Consider the following 12,073-nt stretch of genomic DNA (forward strand, 5'->3'; position numbering starts at 1 on the left):
TTACATTTATAAATATTTTCTCTCATAGCTGAAACATTTTTTGAGGAAAGAAGAAAGTTTCTACTAAAAAACTCTCTTCATATAGAAGAAAGTTTCTACTAAAAACTCTCTTTCTTTATATAAAATGTACTTCCGCTTTGTTAGAAGACCATATGCCCCAGCCAGGCTGGCATGAATGAGTGTATAGCTGTGCATACAGTACACAATGTACTTTTTTTGGTAATTTTCTTAATCCCTCCCATTCTCTGATCCCTTTATACCCACAAACTTTTAAGCTGGAAGAGAAATTCTGTGATGGCTGGAACTTTCAAACCAAAAATGCAGTGCTTGAAATGGAACAGGATGATCTCATCCATCCCTAATTTTAAATGTCTTTTCTATGCCTAGTAGACAGCTTTACTTTCAGAAAATCTGAGTCCTTGTCAGCCTTGAAAATACTACTTATTGACTTTAAGTCACTTGTATTTACTTTAAGCAATTGCCTATTGTGTATGGACATACACAGTAACTTTCCAAACAAAATGGCAAGTGTTCTTATGTTCATCAAGAGATCTAATTTCAATGTCAAGCTACTCTCCAACTGTGCACAAGTGAAGGAAAAGTTTTTCAGTGTACTACGTACAGTTTTGCACTCTTATACGTCTGACATTAGAATAATGCACACTGGGCTTGATCCAACAGAGGGTGGCTTTTGTGACTGTTGATCCTGGACAATTCAAGAGCCCTCAGGCTCTAGTCAAAAAGTCTACTTTTGATTCTGATGGGAGAAAAATGCTTCCTTCTATGGCAGCAGACTGCCAAATTATGTGTCCTATGCTGGCTTTTTCCTGACTGGCACTGCATAATAGCTGTGGCAAAGATTTTACGCTTTACCTCTAAAGCCAGTTTGGCATGAAAGACTGATAAATGGATGACTCAAAACCAAATGTAGTATTTCATAAAAGTATATATGCAGGAAGAGCTGCTGAGTGTTTTCCCCTTTTGCACAGTAAATAAACTAACTAGCTAAATGCATTGTTAGGTATTATTTGTAAAAGGGCTTTTGTTTTCCCATAAATCACCCCTGCAAGTTTTGAAAATGAAATCAGCCATCACAAGCAGGCTTTTGGAAATGTCACAGAAGCTGAATGCAGTCAGCATGCTCAAGAAATCATTTGTCATGATTCAATCAATGGGCTAGAGAACAAATCTAAAAGAAAGACTGCAGTAGAATAAAACAGCTTCAGGTTCCATGCATACAATCAATCCAAAACATGATTAGTCCAGCAACAATTACATACTTATAGTGCCCTGGATATTAAAGAAAAAGATAATTACTGAAATGGGAAGAATAATATACTTATCAAAATAAGCAAAGCATAGCTGCAGCCAGATATATAGGCAGCAATAGGAAATTACTGGACTGCCTCTGTAGATACCTTCCAGTGCTGTGGATCCAAAGCTGGAATAGGTCCCTGATTCATTGAAGTACTTAAGCATGTGTTTCATTCCCAGTGAGTTCAAAGGGACTTAATCCTGTTCTTAAAGTAAGCATCTGCTTAAATGTTTAGCTGAATGAAGTCCTACTGCCTTGATCCCATTTTTATTGGAAACATCCACTGACTTCCATGACTGCAGAATTAGATTCTTTGATAGGTCTTGCAGAACTGTGGATCTGGGCCTTAGTTGTTCACCTATTTTGCTCCAAACATCCTTCCTGAGTAGGGGATGTCCTGTCCATCAGCAATACACATTTATCCAGCCTTGGGATAGTTAATGGATCAAGGAATATCCTTACTAGAAATCTTCTCAGATGATTAGGATGATAAAGCCTGAATCAGCAGCACATTTGAGCATGACTCCACAAGCTGGATAATAAATTGAGGTCGGTGTTGTTCTGGGAATGCTCTGAATAAATAGCATGGTTCCCAGTTGCTACCAGTCCATTTTCCCAAATGCCAGATACAGCTACCAGAACATGATTAGGTGGAACAAGGTCACAAGGCTCATGGTCTGCAAAGGTTCAGACCAAAGGCAATGCTGCAGGGGTGAGTGAGGTGGAAGCAGTTGCAGAAGTGTCACACACAGCGTGTGAGATTTGACAGGTTTTAGAGTAGCCCCATTAAAGTCAATGAGAATGAAACACATGCTTTGCTCTGCAAAGATGGGATTACTCATGCGCCTAAAATTAAACATGTGGTTAAGTGCTTTGCTGAATCAGGGCCAGAGAGATGGAAAATGAGTACTGCCAGTACTATTCTCCCCATCCTCCTTTCCACACAGCTGCCTGCTGACGCCTGCTGACTTTTTTGTAAATAAGTACTGTAGCTATAGTACTTTATTAATTACTGACAGAAACTGGGCCATATCCAAAGTCCTGGCCACGCTGAGGTCCAATTTAGACAAAACTTCCACTAACACCAACTTAAGATTTGACTCGATGATCATAAAAATGGGGTTCTGTAGCATAAGAATGGAGTTGTTCCTAATACAATGCATGGAGATGAGGTTTCCTATGGCAGAACCAAATTGGTGGGAAAATACAACCAGCAGGCCAGTCTAAAGGAAAGGTAACTCTACTGGGAAATATACAGTAGAAAGCTTCTTCCACACTCTTCTTTTGTGTGCACTTAATCAGTTAACTTGACACATCTTCCAGCAGGAATTTGCTTTCATTTTACCATAAATAACTCTTACAGTATCTGAGAAAATGACACACATTTGCGCACAGCAGATTTATTATTAACACATTTGATCACTTAACAGGCCTGGTAATAATTATTAATTTGATTCATTATACAGAAGTTTTGTGGTCACATCGAATTTTTTGTTTGATTTTAAAACCAATAATGCAAGCTAGATTGTGGAATCTCTGTTTGAAACAGGGAAAATGTCATATGTATGTTCAACATAAAAGACTGCTCATATGACAAGCATCTGGAATTTATGTTACATAAATTTGGTAAATGACCATATTCTTACATTTCCTCACCACTTTCAGAATGATGTTACAAGAGTTACATTCAACCTTTTTTAGAATAAGCTGTATTTCCTCTGTCCATGCAAACATCCCATAGAAAACAATTAAGATAAAGTATCTCATATAAGAATATAAGTGATACTATAGATATTACAGCTTAAAAAACTGTGTTTTATTTTTATCTGAATTATAAAGCTATAGATTTTCTGATAAACACTGATGATAGGGCTTTGATGTACACTTTCTGACCTTTGGAAACGTGTACATTTGATCTTTCTTACTGAAATAAGCAGTGCAAAATAGACAAGATCTAGACTTTTAGAAAGTGGTGTCTTCCCTTCTCACACTGCAACAAAGTTTACAAAATTTTAACACTGCAGAACATGTGGCTTGTTGTGTTAAGTTAAACCAATATTAGTGTTAAGGCTGAGGGATTCTGAGAGTTTTTGCACAAGTCATTTAACTTATCATCTGTTTCTTCACTTGTCAGTCTATCAAGCAGTGTATTACTAATAACTGCCTTTGAACCAATGCAGTAAAATGGACTTAGAATTCTAAAAAGCTTGAAGATATATAATGAAAAGTGCTTTCTAAGTATGAATTATTATATCTGATGTATACTGACTGTATCATAGAAAAAAAAATATACAGTGCACAAGAAGCCTTGGTAAACATGTTGTCTTTCATTACTGCCAGTAGATCTGGTGTACAAAAGGAGATACTCCAGTTACTTGCTTTTTAATAGGGAAAGGGAGTTACCAGGCTGGACACTTATCAGTAAGGTTTTGCTAGATATGGACTAACCCCAGGAAATGCAGAACTGGACATATTCTTCTGCATGCTCCAGAGGTCCATAGAGCCTCTACAGCAACACTTCAGTGTTCAACTTCTTCTTTCTTGGCTCTTGCCTTATTAAGCATCATGGAAAAAGCAATGCTAGACAGTTGGTCTGGGTTGTTTTTTGTCAATTCTCACATATTAAATACACAGATATTAGGTTTGTGGTGTTTTAAGTGTAACGGGATGTGCACATGCCATACACATCAGAAAAGAAATAATGGCCATTCCCCAAAAAAGGAGAGCCCAGCTCTTACAATGTCCACATTTCACAAGGGCCCCTTTTAAGTTGCTGTTGTGCCCATACTTACACTTACTCAGATGAAATCTGAACATAGACAGATACAGACCAGTGTTAAACTTCTTACCTCATCTGATAGCTGAACAACTTGGTGGCTAAAACACAGAAGGGCTGCTGTCTATCATCAGACGTCCCCCTGGAAGAGCAGATCTGGGAACTGGTGTTTGCTTTTTTTGGCTACCAAAAAATCACCTCAATCTGAGCTCAAGTAAGATGCATTTGAAAAAATACACACCTTTTTTTGCTGCTGAGGGAATCAAGACTGTTCAGATTGTTCAATCCAGGAGAGATGGCAGAAGCCTTTTTGTGAATATGTGTGACTAAGCTAATATCAAAGTGACTATAACTTTCACACGACCAGCCCATTCTGGAAGAGAGAGATATTTGGATGAATCAGCTAAAAGGCTTGGAAGGAGATAAAAGGGAACAATGCTGCACTGTGCTGAGCAGCAAGGGATGCCCAGGCACATCTCAGTGGAAGCACTGACTTGTGACGGTTTACATCTGGCACTGGAGTATGCAATTTTTCTCTGCCTGCATCACTATCATCTTCTCCCCCACATCCTCTAACCATTTTACAGTGTGCTCAGCTGGTGCTGAGGACAATTCTTGAAGTCCTGTGCAATGATGTCCCAAACTGGATAGGAGAGGATCAGTGTGCAGTGGGAGGTGAGGAGTAGGCGAAAATCTACTGTACAGGGGGCAGGAGTGAGAAGCCTGCATGATTTACCCATCCCACCAAGGAAGACTGGAAGCTGGAGTACCTCTGTGTATTGGTTCTTAGACTGGTTACAAAAAGATAAGGTCCCTCCATCTAGTGTAGCTGAAGAAGACATTTAGCCCGCAAGTCAGAAAAGACATGTCAGTTAAGAACGACCAAGTTTCACTGGACTGGACTGTCTGAGACTACAAGTATTCTCTGAACTATGCTGAAAAGCAACCACAAGTCATGTGGCTCTGCTTGGGAAAACCGCCCTCGGAACAGAGATTGCTTTTGGCCTGAAAAACTAAGTTCTGACAGTTTGTATTGCTATCACACAGAGACAACCTAGTCTGCACCTGTGGCACCCTCAGCCTACCCAGTAGCAGGTGCTGAGCTGAGGGGTCACAAAGCTGGATTCAAGTAATAGAAACAAAGATAGCTTCATGGCTGGTCATTTTAGCTTCCTGATGAAGGGAGAGCAATACAAGAGCAGGAAGCATGAGGTAAGAGCCATTTACAGAGCCTGGGGGGCTGAATTGTTATGGTTTAGGATCATATGAGAAGACTTGAAAGAGTGTCAGCAAAATCTGGGTGTGGTAAAAAAGTGCATCCTAGCAGAAGGTCTCAAAACAGGCAACAAAACGATAGCAAGAGTTTATGTGGTCTAGACCAGTGTCCAAATATAGTAAACCACAATGTTTTCTTGCTCAAGCAGAAGTTGGCAGAGAGGAAGAAGTGCTTAAGAGTGGAAACTCATTGTGACAGCCAAGCAATATCCAGGAGGGACCCAGACACTTCCTGACATCGCACCAGGAATTGTGTGGGTGACCCTGGCTCTGTGTGCTCAAGGATGGATCAGGAAAGATGCCAGCAATGAAAGCAGCATCCCCGGGGGAGCGCATACAAGGAGTGAAAAGCAGAGAGGCAGTACGGAAAGGCGGACCTAGACACAAACATCCATTCTGCAGCTCCCATCACACAAAATGGTCTGTAAGATCAATCGAGGACTGAAAACAGCTTGTCCTGCAAATGACCTTCTGAAGGAGAGCAGCTGGCTAAGGACTTTCTGTCAGTTAAGGAAAACAGGAGTCCTTGGGATTATGGCAGAAAGTATTGGAGTCTGTAGATGCTCACCCCTGGAGCACCTTCAGGCAATGATGAAAAGGAAAATCTGAGGGTCACACTGGACATGAGTCATGATTCAGAGTGGTCCAACTGCACTTGACTTCAGGTGAGCCTGATGACCCAATACCTGAGGAAAGAGCAACCTTTCCTGAGATGTCCACAGACTGGAGCGGTCTAACAGCTGCACAGGGCTGAATGGAAGGAATCATAAAATCATAGAATCATACAATCACCTAGGTTGGAAAGATTAAGATCATCAAGTCCAACCATTACCCCAGGGCTGCCAAAGTCCACCACTAAACCGTGTCACTGAAGGCCTCATCTACACGGTTTCTGAACAGTTCCAGGGATGGTGATTCCACCACTTTTCTGGGAAGCCTGTTCCAATGCCTAACTGCCCTCTCTGTGAAGAAATATTTCCTCATATCCAGTATAAGCCTCCCCTGGCACAGCTTGAGGACGTTTCCACTTGTCCTGTTGCTTGTTGCTTAGGAGAAGAGACAAAACCCACCTCACTACAACCCCCTTTCAGGTAGTTATAGAGAGCGATAAGATCCTCCCTGAGCCTTCTCTTCTACAGACTAAACAACTCCAGTTCCCTCAGCTGCTCTTCACAAGGCTTGTGCTCCAGACCCTTCACCAGCTTCATTGCCCTTCTCTGGACTCGCTCCAGCACCTCAATGTCTTTCCTGTAGTGAGGGTCCAAAACTGAACACAGTATTCGAGGTGCAGCCTCACCAGTCCCCAGTACAGGGGGATGATCACTGCCTGGCTCTGGCCACACTATTTCTGATATAGGCCAAGATGCTGTTGGCCTTTTTGGCCACCTGGGCACACTGTGGCTCATGTTCAGCCATCTGTTAACCAATACCCCCAGGTCCTTTTCCACCAAGCAGCTTTCCAGCCACTCTTCCCCAAGCGTGTAGTGTTGCATGGGGTTGTTGTGGCCCAAATGCAGGACCCGGAACTTTGCCTTGTTGAATCTCTTACCACTGGCCACAGCCCATTGATCCAGCCTGGCCAGATCCCCCTGCAGAGCCTTCCTATCCTTCAGCAGATCAACACTCCCACCCAACTTGGTGTTGTCCACAAATTTACTGAGGGTGCACTCAATCCCCTCATCCAGATCATCAGTGAAGATGCTAAACAACACTGGCCCTAACACCAAGCCCTGAGGGACACCACTAGTGACTGGTTGCCAACTAGATGTGATACCATTTACCACCACTCCTTGGTCTCAGCCATCCAGCCAGTTTCCAACCCAGCGAAGAATCCACCTATCCAGGCCATGAGCAGCCAACATCTCCAGGAGGATGCTGTGGGAAATAGTGTCAAATGTTTCACTTTTAAGTCCAAATAGACAATGTCCACAGCCTTTCCCTCATCAACCGGGCGGGTCACCTTATCATAGAAGGAGATCAGGTTGGTCAAGCAGGACCTGCCCTTCATGGACCTGTGCTAACTGGGCCTGATCCCTCTGTTTTTCCACACGTGCTTTATGTTCTCACTTAGAATCATCTGCTCCATGACCTTCCCTGGCACTGAAGTCAGGCTGACAGGCCTGTAGTTTCTGGGGTCCTCCTTCCTGTCCTTTTTGTAGAGAGGCGTCACACTGGCTAACCTCCAATCCCCTCGGACCTGCCCACTGGACCAGGACTGCTGGTGGGTGATGGAGAGTGGCTTAGCAAACTCCACTGCCAGCTTCCTCAGCACTCTTGGGTGGAACCCACCCGGCTCCATAGACTTGTATACGTCTAAGTGGAGCAGGAGGTCACTAACCATTTCTTCCTGAGTTATAGGGACTTCAATCAGCTCCCATCTCTGCCATCCAACTCGGGGAACTGAGTACCCTGAGGATGCTGATGTGATTATTAAAGATTTGGGCAAAGGCAGCAGCAAGTACCTCACCCTTTTCCTCATCCTCAGTCACTAGGTTCCCCTAGTATCCAGTAAGGGACGGAGGTTCTCCTTGGCCCTCCTTTTAATGCTAATACATTTGAAAAGGTGCTTTTTATTTTCTCTTATGGCAGTGGCCAGATTTAGTTCCATCTGTGCCTTTGTCTTACTAACTTTCTCTCTACATAACCTAACAACATCCTTGTACTTTTCATGGGGTGATTGTCCCTTCTTCCACAGGTGATAAGTTCTTCTTTTTCCCCTGAGTTCCAGCAATATCTCCCTGTTCAGCAAGTCTGGTTTCTTCCCCACCGACTTGATTTTCTGCACATAGGGACTGCCTGCTCCTGTGCTTTAAGGATTTCACTCTTGAAGAGTGTTCAGCCTTCCTGGACCCCTTTATCTTTCAGTAATGTTTCCAAAGGAATTCAGCCAACCAGCATCTTAAACAGGCCAAAGTCAGCCCTCTGGAAGTCTAAGGCGGAGGTTTTGATGACCTTCTTCCTGACTTCTCTAAGAATTGAAAATTCAAAATTCAAAAATGAAAATAATTTTGTGACCACTTTGCCCAAGACGGCCTCAACCATCACAATACTTACCAGTCGTCTTCTCTGTTTGTGAACAGTAAATCTAGCCAGGCATCTCCCCTAGTTGGCTCACTAAACAGCTGAGTTAGGAAGTTATCTTCCACACCCTCCAAGAACCTCCTGGATTGTTTCTTCTCTGCTGTGTTGTACCTCCAGCAGACATCTGGTAGGTTGAAGTCCCCCCTGAGAACAAGGGCAAGTGATCGTGAAACTTCTCCCAGTTGTTCGAAGAACACTTAATCTATAGCTTCCCTAAGTGGACCAGCACATGATAAACTTCTAGCACATTCGAGTGTTGCATGTTTTTTTGGTAAAAACTGACACATTGCAGAATTGAGGAAAACATGAAATATGTACCCTTGTTGCACAAGTCCTAGGTGATGCCACTGTTCCCAGTATATGCAGTATATGCAGTTAATGGTATAACTTCTAGTCATCTTCTCTGAGTGGGCTGAGTGGCTGGAAGGCTGCAGTGTGGGATCTGTAAGAATATCCCTGCAGAAAAGCACTGCCTTTTTTTGATTGCCACTAGCAACTTAGTCTTGCCTGAAACCATGTGCAGCAGAAGCATTTGGTATTTTGCCAAACCAAAAAGGAACGGGTGTTATACCCAAACTGCTTGGAAGAAACTAACTCTCTTTGTGTTCCATGCATACCTCTACAGTGTAGCCAGAGTGCCATGGAGGCAAAAGCAAAATCTGTATGCGAGTCAGAGAGGAGACTGACACTGAAAAGTAGTGGAAGCTGGCTGGATTTCACTGAAAAAACAGAGTGGAAATGGAGACAGGCATTAGTAGCCAGTCCTGTGCCAGCCAGCAGTTATAAGAATAGAGTGACCACCAAGAGGCAGCATTCTCCTAAGAGTTTTGTCATGTTGGTTCTAACAACTGCTGCTTTACCATCATCCCTAATCAGCAATCAGATGTCTGAAAGTGAAGAGGCAGTTGTGAAAATGGTCCTGAGAGCCCATAGATGCCAGTCAACATGGGAGTGCTCGGTACTGGCCTCTTCTCTATGGGTAGGACACAGTGGAGAGGTCAGAGAGTCTGGAGAAGATATGTAAAGTGCCCCTACTAGCACTGTGAAGTTTGAGCAATGGAGAGTACTATTGCTCAATATTTTATACTTAAATGTGATGAAGTGTAGAAGTGTGATTAATGGGGCAATTAAATTCCCTTGCTTCCAGCAGAGACCTGGACCTGCATTTTGGGGTTTTGTTTAGCTAGTTAAAGGTACTCCTTAATTTCATTTTGAGCTTTTATCTCAATTGTACTGAGGTATGGTGAAAAATTATGTCACATTGTCAGCAAAAACTATTACTTTATGATCCTTTAATCACCCATATTGAGCATGTATACATTTAAGTATGTGCTGAATTTTAATTATGTGTGAAGACCATTGTTACTCAGAGAAGCGTTTAGGCTTGTGCTTGTATGTTTTGCTGAACCGAAGCTTGAGAGCAATAAGAAGGCATCTGGCACTTACCTAAGAGCAATCAAGGGTGAGTCATAGTAGTGAAACTGAAGCTGTGACCACAGAGAGTTATTACACAGAGCTGTCTCCTGACCCTGTACTTTAATAATCAGGGAAGGGAAAGATCTGCTTATCTCAGTCTTCAGGCTCCTGAAGTGTCCATTTTGCATGTAGAAACCACATTATTTTTCCAGGGTCCTTTCATTTCTTGTCAATCGAGACGATGAATATGAGAATGTTTTTTTTTGATTGTGCTTTCCATCAGACAAATAATTCCCAGCATGCGATGGTGACTGTTGAACAAACTCCTGCTGTAAAACCAATTGAAAGGCTCCCATTGATTCTAAGGAAAGCTGCTTCAGGCCCTGGGTGAGTCACCGCTTGGGCAGCTCGGGACTCAGCGCTTCTTGTCTTGATTCTGTAATGCAGCAGCAGATCAAGGTCTCCCTGCCAGTGCTTGACAAATGCTTAGATTGGAGAATCACTTCTGAACCCTAAAGTCTGCTGACAGCAGGCTGCTGCCTCTTTATAGTGGTTTCTTTCTTTCCAGAGGTTGCAGTCATCAATGCGAGCTGCCCCGGGTACCCCCAGGCTGGCCGAACTGTCTCTAACATCACTTGGCACAGCCTCTGGGGTGGACTTTGCTCTGGCAAGCACTGTAGCTGGATGCAAGGCACCACTACTCTGCTTGCCTTAGCCATGATGCTAAGGGAAGAATTTAACCCCCTGTCAACTTAGCGTAATAAATGAGATAAGTCCCCAACTGATTATCAGCTATTTTACCTGCAATGCCAAGGATTGTTTAACTCTTACTACAACTGATTAAAAAACATAATGGAAAATTGATTTTTTTTCCTGCTTTTTCCTGAGGAGAAAATCAATGCAGATTAAGAACAGGATAAACAGAGCAAGGAATGAAATATGACTGCAAATTCCACTGGACCCAAAAGCAGAAAAAAAAGTATGTATTCTAAACTGCAGGAACACACAGTTTCTAAAGCCTCCTAAGTCTCTGCACTGGTAAAATAATCTCAAACAAACTTGAAAGCAGATTGAAAATAGATGGGGTGTCTCTAAGTGAAAAGAGACAGTTATCCTCTGCACCTGCTAACAAACACAGTCCCTTTTTGTTATGAAATGTCTCTAACTTAAGATAGAAAATAAATTCCTTCATCAATTCATCACAAATTCTTCAAAGGCATTTTGGAAGTCTCTCTAAACTATTGGCTTTATTGTGGCTTTATTTAGGATTTGAGGAGAGAGAAAGCTGCAATCAGAAAGAGATAGAGACAGACAGACAGGAAATGATTACCTTTCAATCCCTGTGATTTAGAAAGAATAACATGCTTCTTTCTTGATCTGTTGTATTATATACTTAGAGAATAAGATTTGACAATGTGGCATTGACTGTAATTCTGTACTGAAGTGATATCATCCTGCATTGTATACCAGGGACTTCTGGACCTGGGACTTTTGTGCCCTTCCTAGAATGCTGTCCTCCCACTACTTTTGGATTAATCACTATATGATCCACTATGTACCCTTCCAGCAGAAGTGATTAACGCAAAGGGTAGGCAGCCATGCCCTCACCTCTATGTAGTCACTTCTCTTCATTTAGAATAAAGGTTAGTTTTGACAGCAGTACTAAGTTGTTATATACATATAATTTTTCTATTTTTTTCTAATTTTCTAATTTTGCTATTTTTAAGTTCCTCAAGCTCTTTCAAACAACCCTAGGTAATTTTTTCTCCTTTCTGAAGGTGTGCAGCCATATATATTTATTCTTCATGTAAAGGAGAAAAAGGTTCTTAATGCAGTGCCGTGCTCTGGGCATTTAAGATCTTCAAAAAGTACAGCAGCACGTAACTACTTTTTCTGGTGGTGGTGAGTGCGTATCTGTTTGGGGACAAACAGCTGAGCTTGCTGTTCAGCTTCTCAAACACTTCACCACTTTGCCTTATAAGAAAAGTAGGCTGGGGAAAATGCTAGGCATTAGTTGTGGCAAAGATCTTCCTGGCTCCATTTTGACAATGGGATTAAGAAAACATGATTTCTAATAGCAAATTAGGGATGTTTGACATCTGTTTCTGTAATTCTGAGCTCCCTAAATGATCTCAAAACCATCCAGAAGCACCAGGTTCTGTGACAGGAACACCAGAAGAAGTACTCCAAGAGGAATATAACTGGAAACT

The sequence above is a fragment of the Strigops habroptila genome, chromosome 3 (genome assembly GCF_004027225.2).
Source record: "Strigops habroptila isolate Jane chromosome 3, bStrHab1.2.pri, whole genome shotgun sequence".
Lineage (NCBI taxonomy): Eukaryota > Metazoa > Chordata > Aves > Psittaciformes > Psittacidae > Strigops > Strigops habroptila.